This window comes from Delphinapterus leucas, chromosome 14 (genome assembly GCF_059928025.1).
Source record: "Delphinapterus leucas isolate spDelLeu-1000000601 "Yukka" chromosome 14, BTC_Dleu_Yukka2, whole genome shotgun sequence".
In the NCBI taxonomy this organism is placed as follows: domain Eukaryota; kingdom Metazoa; phylum Chordata; class Mammalia; order Artiodactyla; family Monodontidae; genus Delphinapterus; species Delphinapterus leucas.
In genome coordinates this window covers 13,499,189-13,518,249 of record NC_143142.1, presented here as the reverse complement: position 1 = coordinate 13,518,249, position 19,061 = coordinate 13,499,189, and positions in this window count along the sequence as shown.

Genomic DNA, 19,061 nt, shown 5'->3' with positions numbered 1-19,061 from the left:
GGCTGCAGGAGCTTCATGTAATAATATCCCCAAACTGCAGGGAGCAAGGTCAGGAGCTATACAACCGTTTCATGAGTTCTCCCCCTCCAGCCCCCAACTGGAGAAGGAAGCCTCCTATCTGCACCAGGCTGCCTCTTTCATTTCATTGGTCAGCACTGAATTCCAGGGTCGCCCCAAAATCCATCACTGGAAAGTAGGGAGCGTGAATGCTGTATGCTCACCCTGAGGCAGGGAGGGTCCCACATTCCCTCCAAATCTAGGGACCACCAGCCATTACAGAATCACGTTGTGTATGGTTTTGGGGTAGATGACAACATCCGCTACACTCACAGTGATCAGTTTTAGTAGCAATTCAGAGGGGGAGTGCAACCTGCAGAAGCTCTGTGAACACCTTAGAACTTGTGCTAAGCCTCTGAGGTATGAGGCGTGGTGAGAGCCAGGAGCTGAGGCTGCGGTTGGGAGCCTGTCACTAACTCTTAACACCCAGCTTCAGAGGGGCAGGTGTCAGCCCCAGAGTGGAGGCTGGAGGGGTTCCTGGGGAGGAGGCGGGGGGAGACAGGTGTGAAAGGGAAGGAGGATTTAGCAGACAGGTCCGGCCCCCTCTCAGCTTCAGGCAGTGAGATTCCTGTGGTTTCAAAGCAGTAGGATCTCTCACATTGAAAGCACAGAGGATGACTGAGGCTTCTCAGAGCTGGCCCCTGCGGTCACTCAAGGGCATGGTCTGCCAGGCTCTGAATTGCCTCAACCCCTATATCCAAACTAGGTCTTCTGCTTCAAGAAATTGCACGTGGAGGGCTTCCCTGGTTGCGCAGTGGTTGAGAGTCCGCCTGCCGATGCAGGGGACACAGGTTCGTGCCCCGATCTGGGAAGATCCCACATGCCACGGAGCAGCTGGGCCCGTGAGCCGTGGCCGCTGAGCCTGCGCGTCCGGAGCCTGTGCTACGCAACGTGAGAGGCCTGCGTACCGCAAAAAAAAAGAAAAAAAAAGAAATTGCATGTGGAGAAATCAGAAGTTCTCGTGAGCTAAATTAAGCCTATGGTGCTCACGCATTCCTTGGGATGGGACAGGAACACAAGACCCATTTCAAGGTATGGGAGGCCTGAAGTGAGACATTTGTTCTTCTTTGTTTAGATAAAGGTGTTTTGAGGTCTGGAGATGAAAAACTATATATGTAAGAAATGTGAGTTAGACACTTGCTGTTCATTCATTCATTCATTCATGCATTCATTCAAGAGATGTTGATTGAAAGCATACGGTGTGCAGAGAACTGTCATAACTGATAGAGATTCAGCAGAGAAAAAAATAGGTAAAAACCCCATTCCTCATGAAGCCTACTTTCTGGTGGAGGGGAGACAGGCAATTCAATAAATAAGAAAACTTTATAACTATTTCCTTGAGTTAGTGGTTTCACTTCTCTTAACCCATTTCCCGAATAGTTCCCTATACTCACTATGTGTTGTGGGTTCATTTTATGTGTCAAGTTCCCTGGGCCACAGTGCCCAGATATTGATTGGGTCAAACATTATTCTGGATGTTTCTGGAAAGCAGGTTGCTCTTTATAATGTAGGTGGGCCTCATCTAATCAGTTGATGGTCTTAATAGCACAAAGACTGACCTCTCCCAAGCAAGAAGGAATTCCGCCAGTAGATGACCTTTGGACTTGACTGTAACCTCAGCTCTTCCCGGGACTTCCCTGGTGGTCCAGTGGTTAAGAACCTGCCTTCCAACGCAGGGGACACGGGTTCAATCTCTGGTCAGGGAACTAAGATCCCATATGCCACAGGGCAACTAAGCCCGAGCACCACAACTACTGAGCCCACACACCACAACTAGAGAGAAGCCTGTGCGCCACAATGAAAGATCCTGCATGCTGCAACAGAGATCCTGTGTGCCGCAAACTAAGACCCAACGCAGCCAAATAGATTAATTAATTAATATTTTTTTTGAAAAACTCAGCTCGTCCCTAGGCCTCCAGGTTGCAGATTTTGGACTTGCCAGTGAGCTAATTCCTAAAAATAAATCTTTCTACATATACATACACACATCCTGTTGGTTCTGCTTCTCTTGAGAACCCCGGCTAGTACACAGTTATTGCGCAAAGGGCTTCACAGTATTTATTCCCATTTGATTCTCACACAACCCTGTGAAGTAGGTCTTTTTATCTGCATCCTCATTTTACAGATGAGCAAAACAAGGCTTTTTAAGTTTGAGTCAAGAGCGAAGGCTAGATAGTGGCAGCCACATGGTACAGCCACCCTACGTGGTTTCATGTGTGAGAGTGGAGGGTCTTCCACTTTCCCAGTGATAATATTCCTTACCTTTTCTGGGCGACAGATGAGCAGTTTGGCTTGAATTACATTTACGACAAGATTACAAGGGGCTGCCTTGATAAAAGATCCCTTCACCTGACCCTCTGGGAACAATCTCTGACTCTAAGTGTCAGGCTGAGCAGAAATTCAATGAGTCAAAAACGGCTCCCATCTGCTTTGGAGAAAAAATTCCGCGGTGAGCTTGTACTAAAGGTACGCGCTGGGACATGCTTTATATAATTTGGTGGTGAAAAGTGTAGCCCTAGCGATTATACTGCCTGGGTTCAAATCCTAGCTTCCCCACTTACTGGCTGTGTGATTCTGGGCAACTTCCTTAACCACTATGAGCTTCAGTTTCCTAGCAGTAACTCTAAAAATAAATATCCACCTGTCTAGAGGCCTGATGGAGCTCAAATACAGCAGCGCGTGTGAAGTTCTAAGTACAGTTCCTGGCAAAAATATAAGTGTTTAATGAACATCAGCTTTTGTTTCCGGGGTAGAAGGGGTGGGTCCAGGTTTCGTAGTGTGTGAGCTTATACAGTGTTTGTGTATATATATGTTGGGAGGAGGTGCTATTTGAAGAAAATAACCAAGGAAGCTTGGGGTGGGGGGAGGTCAGTGTAATTGAGGGGCCGGGGAGCCCAAAGTCTGTAGTCTAGCCATTTGCTGTAGCAGCAATGTTTCCTCTCTATCACCTCCAGGTCCCCAAAGAAATAAATGTCTTACAATAGTGCTCCTTTAATTTCCAAATCCCACTTGGTTATTTTCCTGACTGTGGGAAATTTCAGGGGATTAGTCCATGTGTCTTGCAAAGATGTGACACTCAGAAAGCAAAATTGTTGTAAGCACCTCCTCTGAAATGGCCTCCTCGTTCTGGGTCCCCCAGAGTGAACAGCACCTGTGATCTCCTCTCTCCGCCCCCAGGGTTCTCCCCTCTCAGGAATTAGACGGGCTTACAAAATAATTCTTGAAGGGACAGGGTTGGGCTGGGGGCTGGTGGTTGTGGTTGGGATCGGATTATTTTTAAGAGCTGGTTTCAATTTTGTAATATCATTCTCTTGGGCAACCAAGGTGTGTCCTTAATTGAATTCTCGACAGGGAGTGGGGCAGAGAAAAAAATAAAAGGAAATGGAAAAATACTTTCAATCCCTTGTGCAAATGATGTTTTATCGTTATATGTGGTAATTTTCACTTTTTGGCATTGTCCTTCCTACCTTCTTACTTGATCTTCACCACAGTTCTGTGACATTAGCTAGGTTAGGGTTAGTCCTGTGTTACAGGTGGGGAGACTGAGGTCCGCAAGGCTTGGAGGCTTCCTTAGGTACCAGGGAGTGAGAAGTGGAGCAGAATCCACATTTCTTAGTGCATCTTCTTATGCATTTTCATTAAATCACAGAGATCCTTGGGATGTCTTGGTATTTTTAGTTCCATTTTACAGATTAGAAAACTGAGCCCTGAAAGGGAAATGACCTGTGTAAGATCACTTCGTTTATCCATACCTTACCATCGTCACCATCATTATCATCATATCATCATTCACTTGACTTATAATAACAATAGCAATGACAACAACAACAATAATAATACCCATGTGCTCTGTATTAGGCAATGTTCTACCTGCTTTATTTTATTTTTGTATTTATTGAGGTATAGTTGATTCAAAATATTTCCATTTTTAAATATTTCAACATTTAAAATATTTTAAAAGTTTCAGGTGTATGACATAGTGATTCACAATTTTTCAAGGTTATACTCCCTTTATAGTTATTATAAAATACTGGCTGTATTCCCTGCACTGGGCTATCCTCGTAGCTTATGTATTGTATACACAGTAGTTTGTATGTTCTATTTGCTTTAAATGCATGAATTAGTTTATTCTTCATAAGAATTCTGTGAGATAGATATTAACATTATTCCCATTTCATAGATAAAGAAACTGGGGCATAGAGAAGTAAAGTTACTTGCTAGTGAGTGGCAGAGCCAAGATTAAAACCCAGGCAGCCTGATTCTGGAACACCCTTTTAGTCCCTCCATTAAGATGGTAGGTGTCGAGCTGATAAAGGAAGAGCCAGTGTCTCCAGATCTCCAGCCTATGATATTTTCCACCACTTCACAAGGCTCACCTTCTCCTTCTCCCTCCTGGCACTAACTCTGGGTCCATCTGAACCCCCTTCCCTACCTGTCTGCCCATCTTGCCTCTTGCTAAGTGAGCACTCATTTTGCTAGGAAAAGATGTTCCTGACCAGAGGCTTAATATCCAACTCTACGCTCCCTAGCTATTTGACCTTAGACAAGCTGTTACAGCTTTCTGGATCTTGATGCCTTTGTCTGTAAAATGAGGAGAGTGATGGTAACTAGCTCCTTGGGTGTTGTCAGAATCATGAGAGAGGAAGTGGATACTTCAGCACCAGGCACAGAGGAAATGTTCATTATGTACTCACCCCATCAAAGACTCAGGAGGTAGCGCTTTAAGAATGAGGATGTATATCAGTTAGCTTAGGCTATGGCATGCTGTGTAACAAACAATCTCCAAATCTTAGAGGCTTGTAACAGTATTCCTCAAACACACCATGGCCACCATGGGTCAGCTTCAGCTCAGCTCTACTCCATTTTTATTCTGGACTCAGGCTGAAGGATCAGCCTCTATCTGGGATATTCTCAATCTTGTGACATAGGGAATAAATAGGCAGTGATGGACTACACAGGAGCTCTTAAAGCTTGTGCTCAGAAGTGGAATGCTTTTTTTCTACTCTTATTTCATTGGCCAAAGAAAGCCACATGGACGAGCATGGTATCTCTGGGGCAGGCAGTTATAATTCTCCCATGTGGAAGACCCCTTTAAGAAAGATTCCATAAGGAGAGGAGCAAATATGTTTAATCATGTTAATTCTACCACAGTGGGAATTGAATAGGTGCAGTGAAGAACAGATGGGTATCACACAGAAGAGTGAAGAGCAAAGACAGAGTAGGGGAATGTAACACAGAATCAGGGAGCAGTGGGACCCATCTAGCTGGAGGAGAAGGTTCGTGTAAGGCTATTTGACTGAGAGTCAGAGACTACTCATTACATCGGGCATATTGTGCAATGATTGAAGGCTGAGACAGTGGGGTCATGTCTTAACTACAACACAGTTTGCTACCTCTGGAACAGGTCAGCAGTCAAGTTCCCTTAGGTTGGATATCATGGGCCCGTTTTGTTCAACTCATTCATGGCTCTCCGTACCTCTTGCGTGTTCCACAAATTTAGTTATTCCATTATCACCTTCAAGAATTTTACCGTAGGCTCATGTTGTTATGTATCACTTTCAGGAGTTTTGCCTTATCTTCATCCTGCCAATAAGATTACCTAACATTAGTCATTTAAAGGTATTTGCTTTTATAACTTAAATAGATTTATGTTCTGTATTGGTCTGCTAGGGCTGCCATAGCAAAGTACCACAGCCTGGGTGGCTTAAACATAAAATTTATTTTATCATGGTTCTGGAGGCTGGAAGTCCAAGATCAAGTTATCAGCAGGGTTGGTTTCTTCTGAGCCTCTCTCCTTGGCTAGTAGATGGCTGTCTTCTCCCTGTGTCCTCACATGATCTTCCCTCAATATGTCTGCGTTCTAATCACCACTGCTTATAAGGACACCAATGATACTGGATTAGGGCTCACCCTAGTGACCTCATTTTTAACTTACTTACTTCTTTAAAGACACTATTTCCAAATACAATTACCTTCCGAGGTACTGAGTGTTAGTACTTCAACATATGGATTTGGAGAGAATTCAGTTCAGCCCATAACACGTCCCAAAGAAATATCATACCATGATCATATCATAATAACAATATCACTTCTCTCACTCGCCATAAATAGAAGCACCTAGAACAGTGCTTGGCACATAGAAGGTGTTCAGTATTTGTTGAATACAAGATAGAATGATAGTAAGATAAGTACAATTAAGACAAAATTATTTTATAACGTTCTAAGTAGTTGCTTGAGTCTACTCTGAGTCTGAAGTTTCTCTCTTGTTTTCGGTAGAGAGATAACAAGTTCTAGAGGGGCATTAAAGACATATTAGTGACTGAAATTTCTGCTCTACTCAATTAGAAGGACTGAGAGAGGGCTTTCCTGGTGGCACAGTGCTTAAGAATCTGCCTGCCAATGCAGGGGACACGGGTTCGAGCCCTGGTCTGGGAAGATCCCACATGCCACAGAGCACCTAAGCCCATACGCCGCAACTCCTGAGTCTGCACTCTAGAGCCCATGAGCCACAACTACTGAAGCCCATGTGCCTAGAGCCCGAGCTCTGCAACAAGAGAAGCCACCGCAATGAGAAGCCCGCGCACTGCAACGAAGAGTAGCCCCCACTCGCCACAACTAGAGAAAGCTGTGCACAGCAACAAAGACCCAATGCAGCCAAAAAAATAATAACAAATAAATAAATAAATTTATTTTTAAAAAAAAGGACTGAGAGACAATGATAAAGAGAATAACTCTCTTTATGTGATTCAGTGTTATTTTATTACCTTCTAAAATCTTCTCCCATCCCATTGGTAGTTTGTATTCTGCACTTGAGGGAACATTGGCCTGCCCACAGGACAAAGCCACACCCTTTGGGAACACAGAGTCTTCCTGATCTCTCTCCCTGCCCATCCCCTGCCTGTTTTCCCACCACCTTATACTCCAGCTGGCTCAAGCATGACAAACCATCCCATACTTCTCCATCTCTTCATACTTTCCTCTACCTCTGCTAGAAACACCTACCTCTACCCTACCAGCCTGGGGAACTCCTCTTCATCCCTCAGGACCCATCCAAAGATGCCCCTGGAAGATGGGTAACTTGAAAAATTAGAACACAAGCTAGCATTTGCGGTACAATTCCACCTTAAAGGGAAAAAAATACAACTGTATTTCTGGAAACCACCCATAAGAACATACTAAAAAGTGATGGGGATATAGTGATTTATTTTCTTTTTGCCGATCTGTGGCTTCTGACATTTTGACAGCCAACATGTATTCTTCTGTAATCATAATAAAAAGTTACTTTTGATGTTTTAGAGGAGCAAGTGTCTTCATGTTTTCTTTTGGGAACTCTTCTTGAATATCAACCTGCTCCACAAGATACACACACACATGCACGCACACATGCATACACACATGCCCCAGACGGGCAAAGACAATCACGTTATGCTAACTTTGCATTTTGCACATAATTCTGTTATTTCATTAATCACGTTGTTTCAAAATTATCTATTTACTTATCTCCTTCCCACCCCAGTCTGTGAGGCAGTATCATTTAAATGTTAAGACTGTGGATTCTGGAGCCACAACTCCTGGGATTGCATTCAGGACCCACCACCTCATCCATTCGTTCAGTGACTATTAAACATTTACCCTACGTCAGGCACTGTACTTGGAAGTCCAGGTACACTTGTATTCACACCAGACAAGGGCCCATGCCTCATGGAGCTGCCCACCAGGGCCTTGCCCAGCAGGCAGTAACCACTGAATATAACACATTAGCAAACTCAATAGTATATTAGAAGGTGTAAGTGCTGTGCATAAATGAAAATGCAGGGCACAGGAAGAGGGACTGGGAGTGTGGAAGGGGGTGTGAGGGAGGAGGGATTAAAAGTTAAGGGGAGTGGTCAGTCTAGGCATCGTAGAGAAAGCAACATTTTTTTTTTCTGGCTGTGCCACATGGTATGTGAGATCTTAGTTCTCCCGACCAGGGATCAAACCTGTGACCCCTGTACTGGAAGCATGGAATCTTAACCACTGGACCACCAGGGAAGTCCCAAGGAAGCAACTTTTGAGTAAGACCTTGCAAGATGTGCAGATCAGTGGTGGAGGGGCATTCCAGGGGCAGGGAATAGTCAGTGCAAAACACAAAAGCAGGAGTACACCTGGTGCTATGGACCGAATGGTGACCCCCAAATCCATATGTTGAAGCCTTAACCCCCAGTGTGACTGTATTTGGAGACAGGGCCTTTAAGGAAGTAATTAAGGTCAAAAGAGGTCATAAGAGTGGACCCTGATTCATAGGACTGATGTCCTTATAAGAAGAGGAAAAGACACCAACAGGATGTACACACAGAGAAAAGGCCCAGGGCAGGCACCAGGGAAGGGAGCCATCTACCAGCCAGGAAGAGAGGCTTCACCAGAAGCCAATCCTGATGATACATTGACCTTGGACTTCCAGCCACCAGAACTGTGAGAAAATACATTTCTGTTGTTTAAGCCTCCCAGTCTGTGTTATTTTGTTTTGTCAGTCCAAGCAGACTAATACATCTGGTATTTTGGAAAAGTGGGAAGGAAGCCAGTGTAACCTGGGGCAGATTGAGTGACAGGGCTGTGGTGGATGATGAGGAAAGACACTTCCTCAGAGGTCCTGATGAGGTGGGGGGGCAGGTCCTGTGGGGCCTGGGGGGCCATTGTATGGATGTGGCTTTTGCTCGGAGGGAACTGGGGACCCATGATGGCGTTTTGAGCTGAAAAGTGACACACTCCAAATAACACTCCAAAAACATCAATCGCTGAGAATAAATTGTAGCGAAAAGAGAAAAAAAGCAAAGCTTATCATATTTAAATATTTATTAAAAGTCTCCGTCTCACTCCATGTCAGGTGACTGCCTGGAGTCTGGAGGCAGGAAGGGGCGACCCTGCCTGGGATCAGTAATGATCCTCTGTTCCGTGGAGGTGCAGCCTAGCCAAGGGAGGGGAGGATTTGAGCGACGGAGCCACTCTGGCCAAGCCGGGATCTGGAATTTCCGTGGGTCTCCTTTCCTGGCTTTCTCAGAGGAGCCTTCGCTTCTGATAGTGGCCATGGGGCTGACAGGGTCTTGGTGCTCCGGCCGGGTGTCAGGCCTGTGCCTCTGAGGTGGGAGAGCCGAGTTCAGGACGTTGCTGAGACCTCCCGGCTCCACATAATATCAAACAGCGAAAGCTCTCCCAGAGATCTCCATCTCAACGCTAAGACCCAGCTCCACTCAACGACCAGCAAGCTACAGTGCTGGACACCCTATGCCAAACAACTAGCAAGACAGGAACACAACCCCACCCATTAGGAGAGAGGCTGCCTAAAATCATAATAAGGTCACAGACACCCCAAAACACACCACCAGACGTGGTCCTGCCCACCAGAAAGACAAGATCCAGCCTCATCCACCAGAACACAGGCACCAATCCCCTCCACCAGGAAGCCTACACAGCCCACTGAACCAACCTTAGCCACTGGGGGCAGACACCAAAAACAATGGGAACTACAAACATGAAGCCTGCGGAAAGGAGACCCCAAACATAGTAAGTTAACTAAAATGAGAAGACAGAGAAACACACAGCAGACAAAGGAGCGAGGTAAAAACCCACCAGACCTAACAAATGAAGAGGAAATAGTCAGTCTACCTGAAAAAGAATTCAGAGTAATGATAGTAAAGATGATCCAAAATCTCAGAAATAGATTGCAGAAAATACAAGAAATGTTTAACAAGGACCTAGAAGAACTAAAGAGCAAACAAACAATGATGAACAACACAATAAATGAAACTAAAAATTCTCTAGAAGGAATCAACAGCAGAATAACTGTGGCAGAAGAATGAATAAGTGACCTGGAAGATAAAATAGTGGAACTAACTACCACAGAGCAGAATAAAGGAAAATGAATTTAAAGAATTGAGGACAGTCTTAGAGACCTCTGGGACAACATTAAATACACCAACATTCGAATTATAGGGGTCCCAGAAGAAGAAGAGAGAAAGAAAGGGACTGAGAAAATATTTGAAGAGATTATAGTTGAAAACTTCCCTAATATGGGAAAGGAAATAGTTAATCAAGTCCAGGAAGCACAGAGAGTCCCATACAGGATAAATCCAAGGAGAAACATGCCAAGACACATATTAATCAAACTATCAAAAAATTAAATACAAAGAAAAAATATTAAAAGCAGCAAAGGAAAAACAACAAAAAACACACAAGGGAATCCCCATAAGGTTAACAGCTGATCTTTCAGCAGAAACTGTTCAAGCTAGAAGGGAGTGGCAGGACATATTTAAAGTGATGAAAGGGAAAAACCTACAACCAAGATTACTCTACCCAGCAAGGATCTCATTCAGATTTGACGGAGAAATTAAAACCTTTACAGACAAGCAAATGCTAAGAGAATTCAGCACTACCAAACCAGCTTTACAGCAAATGGTAAAGGAACTTCTCTAGGCAGGAAACACAAGAGAAGGAAAAGACCTACAATATCAAACCCAAAACAATTAAGAAAATGGTAATAGGAACATACATATCGATAACTACCTTAAATGTAAATGGATTAAATGCTCCCACCAAAAGACATAGACTTGCTGAATGGATACAAAAACAAGACCCGTACATATGCTGTCTACAAGAGACCCATTTCAGACCTAGGGACGCATACAGACTGAAAGTGAGGGGATAGAAAAAGATATTCCATGCAAATGGAAATTGAAAGAAAGCTGGAGTAGCAATTCTCATATCAGACAAAATAGACTTTAAAATAAAGACTATTACAAGAGACAAAGAAGGACACTACATAATGATCAAGGGATCAATCCAAGAAGAAGATATAACAATTGTAAATATTTTTGCACCCAACATAGTAGCACCTCAATACATAAGGCAAATGCTAACAACCATAAAAGGGGAAATCGACAGTAACACAATCATAGTAGGGGACTACTTTAACACCCCACTTTCACCAATGGACAGATCATCCAAAATGAAAATAAATAAGGAAACACAAGCTTTAAATGATACATTAAACAAGATGGACTTAATTGATATTTATAAGACATTCCATCCAAAAACAACAGAATACAATTTCTTCTCAAGTGCTCGTAGAACATTCTCCAGGATAGATCATATCTTGGGTCACAAATCAAGCCATGGTAAATTTAAGAAAATTGAAATCGTATCAAGTATCTTTTTGACTACAACGCTATGAGACTAGATATCTATTACAGGGAAAAAAATCTGTAAAAAATACACACACATGGAAGCTAAACAATACACTACTAAATAACCAAGAGATCACTGAAGTAATCAAAGATGAAATCAAAAAATACCTAGAAACAAATGACAATGAAAACACAACGACCCAAAACCTATGAGATGCAGCAAAAGCAGTTCTAAGAGGGAAGTTTATAGCAATACAATCCTACCTCAAGAAACAAGAAACATCTCAAATATACAACCTAACCTTACACCTAAAGCAATTAGAGAAAGAAGAACAAAAACCCCCCAAAGTTAGCAGAAGGAAAGAAATCATAAAGATCAAATCAGAAATAAATGAAAAAGAAATGAAGGAAACAATAGCAAAGATCAATAAAACTAAAAGCTGGTTCTTTGGGAAGATAAATGAAATTGATAACCCATTAGCCAGACTCATCAAGAAAAAAAGGGAGAAGACTCAAATCAACAGAATTAGAAATGAAAAAGGAGAAGTAACAACTGACACAGCAGAAATACAAAGGATGAGCGATTCCTACAAGCAACTATATGCCAATAAAATGGACAACCTGGAAGAAATGGACAAAGTCTTAGAAAAGCACAACCTTCCAAGACTGAACCAGGAAGAAATAGAAAATATAAACAGACCAATCACAAGCACTGAAATTTAGACTGTGATTAAAAATCTTCCAACAAACAAAAGCCCAGGACCAGATGCCTTCACAGGCGAATTCTATCAAACATTTTGAGAAGAGCTAACACCTATCCTTCTCAAACTCTTCCAAAACATAGCAGAGGGAGGAACACTCCCAAACTCATTCTATGAGGCTACCATCACCGTGATATCAAAACCAGACAAAGATGTCACAAAGAAAGAAAACTACAGGCCAATATTGCTGAGGAACACAGATGCAAAAATCCTCAACAAAATACTAGCAAACATAATCCAACAGCACATTAAAAGGATCATACACCATTATCAAGTGGGGTTTATCCCAGGAATGCAAGGATTCTTCAATATAAACAAATCAATCAATGTGATACACCATATTAACAAATTGAAGGATAAAAACCATATGATCATCTCAATAGATGCAGAAAAAGCTTTCAACAAAATTCAACACCCATTTATGACAAAAACCCTCCAGAAAGTAGGCATAGAGGGAACTTACCTCAACATAATAAAGGCCATATATGACAAACCCACAGCCAACTTCGTTCTCAATGGTGAAAAACTGAAACCATTTCCTCTAAGATCAGGAACAAGACAAGGTTGTCCACTTTCACCACTATTATTCAACATAGTCTTGGAAGTTTTAGCCACAGCAGTCAGAGAAGAAAAAGAAATAAAAGGAATCCAAATCGGAAAAGAAGAAGTAAAGTTGTCACTGTTTGCAGATGACATGATACTATACATAGAGAATTCTAAAGATGCTACCAGAAAACTACTAGAGCCAATCAATGAATTTGGTAAAGTAGCAGGATACAAAATTAATGCACAGAAATCTCTTGCATTCCTATACACTAATGATGAAAACTCTGAAACAGAAATTAAAGAAACACTCCCATTTACCATTGCAACAAAAATAATAAAATACTTAGGAATAAACCTACCTAAGGAGACAAAAGACCTGTATGCAGAAAACTATAAGACACTGTTGAAAGAAATTAAAGATGATAAAAACAGATAGAGAGATATACCATGTTCTTGGATTGGAAGAATCAACATTGTAAAAATGATTATACTACCCAAAGCAATCTACAGATTCAATGCAATCCCTATCAAACTGCCAAGGCATTTTTCACAGAACTAGAACAAAAAATTTCACAATTTGTATAGAAACACAAAAGACCCCGAATAGCCAAAGCAATCTTGAGAAAGAAAAATGGAGCTGGAGGAATCAGGCTCACAGACTTCAGACCATGCTACAAACCTACAGTAATCAAGACAGTATGGTACTGGCACAAAAACAGAAATATAGATCAATGGAAAAGGATAGAAAGCCCTGAGATAAAACCCACACACATATGGTCACCTTATTTTTGATAAAGGAGGCAAGAATATACAGTGGAGAAAAGACAGCCTCTTCAATAAGTGGTGCTGGGGAAACTGGACAGCTACATGTAAAAGAATGAAATTAGAACACTCCCTAACACCATACACAAAAATAAACTCAAAATGGATTAAAGACTTATAATATAGGTCTTTATATATAATATAATCAAAATGTAAGGCCAGACACTATAAAACTCTTAGGGGAAAACATAGGCAGAACACTCTATGACATAAATCACAGCAAGATCCTTTTTGACCCACCTCCTAGAGAAATGGAAATAAAAACAAACATAAACAAATGGGACCTAATGAAACTTAAAAGCTTTTGCACAGCAAAGGAAACCATAAACAAGACAAAAAGGCAACCCTCAGAATGGGAGAAAATATTCATAAATGAAGCAACTGACAAAGGATTAATCTCCAAAATTTACAAGCAGCTCATGCAGCTCAATATCAAAAAAAAACCAACAACCCAATACAAAAATGGGCAGAAGACCTAAATAGACATTTCTCCAAAGAAGATATACAGATTGCCAGCAAACACATGAAAGGATGCTCAACACCACTAATCATTAGAGAAATGCAAATCAAAACCACAATGAGGTATCACCTCACACCAGTCAGAATGGCCATCATCAAAATACCTACAAACAACAAATGCTGGAAAGGGTGTGGAGAAAAGGGAACCCTCTTGCACTGCTGGTGGGAATGTAAATCGATACAGCCACTACAGAGAACAGTATGGACGTTCCTTAAAAAATCAAAACTAGAACTACCATATGACCCAGCAATCCCACTACTGGGCATATACCCTGAGAAAACCATAATTCAAAAAGAGTCATGTACCACAATGTTCATTGCAGCTCTATTTAAAATAGCCAAGACATGGAAGCAACCTAAGTATCCATCCACAGATGAATGGATAAAGAAGATGTGGCACATGTATACAATGGAATATCACTCAGCCATAAAAAGAAACGAAATTGAGTTGTTTGTAGTGAGGTGCATGGACCTAGAGTCTGTCATACAGCGTGTAGTAAATCAGAAAGAGAAAAACAAATACAGTATGCTAACACATATATATGGAATCTAAAGGGAAAAAATTGGTTCTGAAGAACCTAGGGGCAGGACAGGAATAAAGTCACAGACGTAGAGAATGGACTTGAGGACACGCGGAGGGGGAAGGGTAAGCTGGGACGAAGTGAGAAAGTGGCATGGACATATATACACTACCAAACGTAAAATAGATAGCTAGTGGGAAGCAGCCGCATAGCACAGGGAGATGAGCTTGGTGCTTTGTGACCATCTAGAGGGGTGAGATAGGGAGGGTGGGAGGGAGACGCAAGAGGGAGGGGATACGGGGATATATGTACACATATAGCTGATTCACTTTGTTATACAGCAGAAACTAACACACCATTGTAAAGCAATTATATTCTAATAAAGGTGGGGAAAAAAACCTCTGTCTCTGTAATGGTGTATTTCCCCCAAAATTTTTCTGATGCAATCAAAAGAAAAATGTTGGGCCAATGCCACTGTGACAAGAATTTTTCAAATTTTAACTATGAGAGGTGATGGATGCATTAACTAATCTTATCGTGGTAATTATTTCTCACAATATATATGTATCAGTTCATTAAGTTGTACATCTTAAACTTACGCAATGTTATCTGTCAATTATATCTCAATAAAGCTGGGAGAAGAAAAGAAAGAGTAGTGAAAAACTAGAATTGGGAAGAGCAGTTGGAGGCCGATCATGTCACTTGTGGGGAGATGATGGTAGCTTGGGTCCGGGTGGAGGACACAGCAGATGTGAGATTGACAAGTCATAAAGGATATAGTGTGTGGGTGTGAGAGAAAGAGGAGTCAGGGATGATTCCTAGATTTACGAGATGAGCAGGTGGAGAGGGGCAGCCACTGACCACTGAGATGCGAACGCTGAAGTTCATTGGTTCTCAACCAAGGATGATGTCGCATCTGGAGACAGTGTGTGTTGTCAAGAATTGGGAAGTGCTACTGGCTTCCAGTGGGTAGAGGCCAGGAATACTGTTAAACACACTTGCACAGGACAGCCCCCCGCCACAAAGAATGATCCAGCCCACATGTCTATAGTCCTGAGGTTGAGAAACCCTTACGTAATAGGTAGAGCGAGGTTGGGCTGGGAGTGAGACACATATCACAGGGAAAGTCAACAGTTAAGTTTTGGACATACTCACTTCCCTTCTTGGCTGGTATGCTGGTTGTGTGATGTTGGGAAATCATTTTACCTCTCTGGACCTCAGTTTTCTCATCTGTACAATGGGAATAAAAGTTCTACATACCTCATAGGGGGTTCATGGAGTATAAAAGTAAAGCAATCAGAATGGTGCCTAACACAGAATAAGTGCTCAAAACATTTTAGCCATGATTATTGGAGGGGAGACTGTGCCTTATTCTTTGTACATCCCCAGCACTGAGAACAAGGCTGGACACAGTAGGTTCTCAGTGGATGCTTACTGACTGAAGTGCCAAACTGATCTCAGGGTTTCTGTCTGACTGTGCGTGGGTTTTTCCAGGGCCCACTCAAGCTGGAAATGAAAGGTGAATGTTGAAAGTCAGGTTGGTCATCTTATTTCCCAGCAGCCTGGTTGAGGAAAGGCCAAGCGAAGTTTCAGTTGAAACCTACTAGCAGGAAAGCATGGAGAACAAGGGGCCAGGTGTAAACCAACCCTCATGTCCGTTCAGACAGGCCTTCCAAGAACCTCCCGCCGGCTCTGCCTGAAGCCTGGGCTTTTGGTAAAAAAATGAAATTTCATTTATTTATGGTTTTGTAGTTTATAATTCAAGGGGCTTTACATGTCAAATTTTGTTAACTTATTATTTAATAGACAAATGTTTTATTAGGTCAACCACGAAAGAGATTACGCATTCTTTCAATCACGTCGTATGCAAGGTTAAACTGTCTTTTGTAACCGGAGTTTTTCCAATTGTTTCTGTCTGGTGACCTGTGAGCATTTCTTTTGGTCTCTTATCCCTCCTGCTTGGCTTCTTCTGGAGCCTATTTTAAGTGGTTTCACAGCCCTCCTGTCCCTTCGCCTTGTAAATCATAGGGATGCTCTCACAAACACCAAACTTCAACTGGCCGAAGTGCAACTATGTGTCAGAGACCAGGGGCGGGATGGGGGGTGGGGATGTTGTTTCTATATTTCTTCATGAGCCGGGCAAACAAAACCCCTGTCTTCATGTTGCTTACAATCCAAAGCCCTATGTCTGTTAGGATGACTTCAGGTGCAGGCAACAAAGTCAACTAGGTGTCCAAGGTTAAAATGTTCATATATGTATGCATCTATAAGATACAAAATCTCGGGCTTCCCTGGTGGCGCAGTGGTTGAGAGTCCGCCTGCCGATGCAGGGGACGCGGGTTCGTGCCCCGGTCCGGGAAGATCCCACATGCCGCGGAGCGGCTGCGCCCGTGAGCCATGGCCGCTGAGCCTGCGCGTCCGGAGCCTGTGCTCCACAACGGGAGAGGCCACAGCAGTGAGAGGCCCGCGTACAGCAAAAACAAAACAAAACAAAGAATGAGAAAAGAGGGTAGATTTGATTCCAGCTTAGTGCTCTCTTATACTTGCAAGATGGTGGCCACACTTCTTGGCATGCCATCCAGACAGTAATATCCAGGTAAAAACAAAAATTATTTTTTCCTGTGTTTGGGATTTTTCTCATATTTTTATTTTAAAGTATTTCATATAAACAAATATATACGTACATACACACATATACATATATGATTTTATTTAATTATACGTAATTTGTATATGAGGTATCTATTAAGCTTAAAGAATAGCAAAGTTAATGTTCATATAATTTACTAATCAGTGTAAGAAACACGACGTAATTAAATTACTGAATCTTTGTGTGTGTCCATCTCCAATCGTGTTTCTCTCCCTTCCCACTTGTTTCAATCATTAATCTGAATGTTGTATCATTACTTCATTATTGTCCTTTCTGTGTTCCTTTATAAGAGCAAGACACCATTTCCACGAATACCCAAGACTTTCACTCCTATTTTATTGGTTAGAACAGGGTCATAGGCTTGCCCATTAATCAATCACAGGCAAGAGAGTAGGGGTGACTGTGATCTGCTTGAGCTCATCAGGATTTTTAGTTTCTTAATTTGAGAGAAAAATTATAAAATTCCAAAGCTTGTCACAAATATCAAATCAGAACATGTATGTTAATCTGTCATGGTGTTGAGTTGCTCAATTGAAATTAATAGCTCTTTCTTCTAATCTGTAGGCCAGCTGACACCTCCAACTGCCATCTTGTAATACACACACACACACACACACACACACACACACAAACACGCAACTCTAGAATTGGTTAGTCCTGACTATATGAGTGTATGTCCCCACTGAGTAACCAGGTGTGTTTCTTTACCTCGCTCTGCCCTTGTTCTGCTGACAATGATTTTTTAAAAATTTTTATTGGAGTATAGTTGCTTTACAATGTTGTGTTAGTTTCTGCTGTACAGCAAAGTGAATCAGTTTTACGTATACATATATCCACTCTTTTTTAGGTTTCCTTCCCATTTAGGGTTGACAATGATTTTTATACGTCTGCTATATGCTGGACATGTAGGTGCCCAGAATATTATGATGAAAAAAAACAAAAGTAGAAACCTTCCCAGGTGGGAGAACAAATATTATTCAAAGACATACAAAAAGATCGCAAAATCATTATTCTAATAAACTCCATTAATGTGAGTTATGTGCTATGAATATGCACAGTGGGGGCTCTATGGAGGGCTCCCCTGGAAAGTGATTGAAATGGGATCTGAAAGAAGAACACACATTAATTGGGCAGCGGCTGTGCTGTGCTGGAGCTGACCCACAGGCTACCTGAGAACTGAGAATTCGACTTTTCAGGAATTTTGCAAGGTGTGTTTTAAGCACGGCCATTATTAAGAATTCACTTATGTATCCACTCCCGGGTATATATCTGAAAAAACCAAAAACACTAATTTGAGAAGATACGTGCACCCCAATGTTCATAGTAATATTATTTACAAGAGCCAAGATATAGGAGAAACCTCAGTGCCCATCAACAGATGAATGGATAAAGAAGATGTGGTGTATACACACACACACACACACACACACACACACACACACACAAGGGAATACTACTCAGCCATGAAAAGGAATGAAATTTGCAGCAACGTGGATGGACTTGGAGGGCATTATGCTAAGTGAAATAAGTCAGAGGAAGACTGCTATGGTATCACTTATATGTGTAATCTAAAAACTACAACAAACTAGTGAATATAACAAAAAAGAAGCAGACTCACAAATATAGAGAACAAACTAGTGGTTACCAGAGGGGAGAGGGAAGGGGAGAGGGGCAATATAGGGATAGGGGGATAAGAGGTACAAACTGCTAGGTATAAAATAAGCTACAAGGATATATTGTACAACATGGGAATATAGTCAATATTTTATAATAATGCTAAATGGAACATAACCTTTAAAAATTGTGAGTTACTATATTGTACACCTGTAACTTATATACTATTGTACAGCAGCTACACTTCAAAAAAATTTTTTTAAAAGGAGAAAAGAATTAACTTATATAAACATAAAGTTAATGATATATTTAAAAAGTAATAAATTCTTAAAGCTCATCACTTCCTAATTGTCATACTACACTTGACTCTTGTCTATGCTCTCAAGGTTACTTGTGACTATTGAAGCCATAT